The 4,439-nt window shown below is 33.0% G+C and overlaps 1 non-coding gene across 1 annotated transcript; it reads right to left on the bottom strand.

Moving 5' to 3' along the window:
* Positions 1 to 3,558: 3,558 nt before the first annotated feature.
* Positions 3,559 to 3,630, bottom strand: TRNAE-UUC (transfer RNA glutamic acid (anticodon UUC)). Its single transcript has one exon. It is a non-coding gene; the product is annotated as a tRNA-Glu (tRNA).
* Between the last annotated feature and the right edge of the window lie 809 nt (positions 3,631 to 4,439).

A 4,439-nucleotide genomic window follows, 5' to 3' on the forward strand; every position in this document is an offset into this window, starting at 1 on the left:
AGTAAGAGACGATCACGTCCAATGTTAAGAAATATAAAAACCCATAGTTCTTAAAAAAAGAGTCAGATCAAAACAAAAAGTACACCATTAGAACCGCCTTGTCCGAAACCCCTGCATAGTAAAATTTCTGTCCCTTGGCTTGAACAGCAAGGGAAATATATTGGCTTGAAAATCAAGAAAAGTGGCAGCAACTACAACATTCTGCCTAAACGGGATATTTTTTTCTTTTTTTCTTTTTTTTCTTTTGTATCCAGAGATAGCTTGGCACTGGAACATCGTAGAGGGTTGTTCAATAGCTCATTTTAAAGGAAATTAATTGGGTTAAAAATCTATAGTAACTAAAATAAATTATTTCTAAAAGAGAATATTACTATAAGGAACAAACTCTAGCCTATAGTAACTAAAATATAAAAATAAATTATTAAATAATTACAAAAATATCTTATTTGTCAACTGAAACTAGAATAATTCCTGAAAATTTAAAATACTTTTTTTTATTTAACTGAAAACGGCAAAAATATTTATGGTGTCAGAGCAATAATTATAATAAAGATCAAACTCTTCCCTATACTAACTTGCATTCGCAACTTCACTATAGTTAAGATTACAGTATTTATATTTTTACATTAAAAGACGATCACTGAAATAACAAACCATTCCATACATTGGACTTAGTTAGGTACTTGATTGATTGAGTTTCGTCTCTTACTATTTAAAAGAAGAAAAAGCCGTAGGCTTTTTCCTGTTTGTATTTATAGTGAAAAAACGAACTCAAGTCCAAAGAAACTGAACCCTGTGGTTCATTCATATTATCTTCATTATTTTAGCTAGAATGTCAATAAACAAGTTTCTTTTTTAAATTATAATAAAGAACGAACTCTTCCCTATACTAACTTGCATACGCAACTTCACTATACTGAAGATTACAGTATTTATATTATACATCATTATAAATTATAAAAGGTTCGAATGTTCGAAGATACATGAAAATTCTAAAATTAGTTTTGCTTTTTGTCTCCTGGAAGAAAATTTTTTCATCTCAGTTCAAATTTATTATTGTATCCTGGAACCAAACTTTTTTTGGTTTGTAACCCGTAAAGTACATATCTCCATATTATTGTCTCATAAATGCAATTATTTTAGTTTTCAGTCCAGAATCGCTAAACTTATTATGTAAACTGCAAAAATATTTATGGTGTCTAACCAATAATACTAATTTTGTAATTCAAACAAGATAAATACCTGAAAATTTTAAAATTAGTTTTGTTTTATGCTAGGTTTTAGATACTCGACATGGGATTTTGTGTACTTAATAATTTTAAACCTCGAAAAAATATGGTCTCACGCGAGTGGAAAAAAAGAAAGAATAACCAAAAACAATATCAAAATAGAGCAATCCAAATTTCTACTAATAAAAAACTTTACTACACAAAAAATAAAGCTAAAATCCTGCAATATCATCCGGGTTGCAGCGGTAGCTAGCAACCTAGTAAGAGACGATCACGTCCAATGTTAAGAAATATAAAAACCCATAGCTCCTAAAAAAGGAGTCAGATCAAAACAAAATGAACACCATTAGAACCGCCTTGTCCAAAACCCCTGTATAGGAAATTGTCTGTCCCTTGGCTTGAACATTATAATAAAGATCGAACTCTTCCCTATACTAACTTGCATACGCAACTTCACTATAGTTAATATAGTTAAGATTACAGTATTTATATTATACATCATTATAAATTATAAAAGGTTCAAATATTCGAAGATTATAGAGTTAAAAATTTTCCCACACCGGGAATCGAACCCGAGCCTGTTTTATAGTAAAGAACGAACTCTTGCCCTTAGTTACCTATGTCTTGTCAAATTAGCTAATTAATTTCACCTGATTTTGTTTTAAAAATAATTCCCACACCGGGATTCGAACCCAAGCCAATTGGTTGAAAGCCAACTATCCTAAACCACTAGACCATATGAGATATGTGTAAAAAGCTAATTAATTGTTTTATGATATTATAATAAAGAACGACCTCTTGCCTATACTAAATTTTATACGCCACTTAATTATAGTATAGGTTAGTACTTCAACAGATATTACAATAAAGAACGACATTTTGCCCATGTTAACTGAAACATATATAATAAAGATCAAACTCTTCCCTATACTAACTTGCATGCGCAGCTTCACTATAGTTAAGATTTTTCCGGGTTGCAGCGGTAGCTAGCAACCTAGTAAGAGACGATCACGTCCAATGTTAAGAAATATAAAAACCCATAGTTCTTAAAAAAAGAGTCAGATCAAAACAAAAAGTACACCATTAGAACCGCCTTGTCCGAAACCCCTGCATAGTAAAATTTCTGTCCCTTGGCTTGAACAGCAAGGGAAATATATTGGCTTGAAAATCAAGAAAAGTGGCAGCTACTACAACATTCTGCCTAAACGGGATATTTTTTTCTTTTTTTTTTTTTTTTTCTTTTGTATCCAGAGATAGCTTGGCACTGGAACATCGTAGAGGATTGTTCAATAGCTCATTTTAAAGGATTATAATAGAGATCGAACTCTTCCCTATACTAACTTGCATAGGCAACTTCACTGTAGTGAAGATTACAGTATTTATATTATACATCATTATAAATTATAAAAGGTTCGAATGTTCGAAGATTATAGAGTTAAAAATTTTCCCACACCGGGAATCGAACCCGGTTCTCCTAAGTGAAAGTTAACTATCCTAGCCACTAGACCAAATGCGACCACAAAGAAGTATGATTTAAGAACCATATGCATATTATTATTTCACCATACCAATTATAATAAGGCCAATACAAAATCGTCGAATTGCAACCTTACTTTTGACACATCAGTTAAATCTTCATCAGACTTAAAAACTGTTTTGCTAGTTTTATAATAAAGAACGACCTTTTGCCTATACTAAATTTTATACGCCTCTTAATTATAGTATAGGTTGGAAATTCAACAGATAGCTTGGCACTGGATTATCGTAGAGAGTTGTTCAATGGCTCATTTTAAAGGAAATAAGTGGGGTTAAAAACGTTTTGTAATCCGGGTTGTAGCTGTAGCTAGCAACCTAGTAAGAGACGATCACGTCCAATGTTAAGAAATATAAAAACCCATAGCTCCTAAAAAAGGAGTCCTAAAAAAGGAGGTCAAAACAAAAAGTACACCATTAGAACCGCCTTGTCTGAAACCCCTGTATAGGAAACTTTCTGTCATTTGGCTTGAACAGCAAGGGAAATATATTTTCTAGAAAATCAAGAAAATTGACTTTAACCACGTTATCCTCCACAAACGGCATATTTTTTTTTTATTTCTTTTCCAAAGATAGCTTGGCACTGGAACATCGTAGAGAGTTGTTCAATAGCTCATTTTAAAGGAAATTAATTGGGTTAAAAATCTTTAGTAACTAAAATATAATAAAGATCGAACTCTTCCCTATACTAACTTGCATAGGCAACTTCACTATATTTAAGATTACAGTATTTATATTATACATCATTATAAATTATAAAAGGTTCAAATGTTAGAAGATTATAGGGTTAAAAATTTTCCCACACCGGGAATCGAACCCGGGCCTGTTAAGTGAAAGTTAACTATCCTAGCCACTAGACCATATGGGACCATAAAGAAGTATGATTTAAGAGCCATGTGCATATTATTATTTCACCATACCAATTATAATAAGGCCAAAACAAAATCGTCGACCTTGCAACCTTACTTTTGACACATTAGTTAAATCTTCATCAGACTTAAAAAGTGTTTTGCTAGTTTTACATGAAAGAACGAACCTTAGCCAATAGTAGCAGAAATAAGAATATCTAGGTTGCAGCGGTAGCTAGCAACCTATTACATAATCTGGGTTTAAGTGGTAGCTAGCAACCTAAAATGAAACGCAAAATTAAAAGTTGATCATTAAAAGAACAGACAATTGCTTATATTGGACTTAGTTAGCTGCCTGATTCTTTGAGGTTCGTCTCTTACTATTCCAAAGAAGAAAAGGCCGTAGGCTTTTTCCTGTTTGTAATAATACATCCGGGTTGCAGTGGTAGCTAGCAACCTAGTAAGAGACGATCACGTCCAATGTTATCCGGGTTGCAGCGGTAGCTAGCAACCTAGTAAGAGACGATCACGTCCAATGTTAAGAAATATAAAAACTCATAGTTCCTAACAGAGGTTACATAAAGGCTCGATCATCGAATTTAAGCTGATCCGGGTTGCAGCGGTAGCTAGCAATCCGGGTTGCAACGGTAGCTAGCAACCTAGTAAGAGACGATCACGTCCAATGTTAAGAAATATAAAAACCCATACATCCTAACAGAGGAGTCAGATCAAAACAAAAAGTGCACCATTAGAACCGCCTCGTCCAAAACCCCTGTATAGGAAACTTTCTGTCGCTTTGCTTGAACAGCAAGGGAAATATATTGGCTTG

The sequence above is a fragment of the Artemia sp. Qi Xiang Cuo genome, unplaced genomic scaffold, assembly GCF_049724085.1.
Source record: "Artemia sp. Qi Xiang Cuo unplaced genomic scaffold, ASM4972408v1 HiC_scaffold_3071, whole genome shotgun sequence".
Lineage (NCBI taxonomy): Eukaryota > Metazoa > Arthropoda > Branchiopoda > Anostraca > Artemiidae > Artemia > Artemia sp. Qi Xiang Cuo.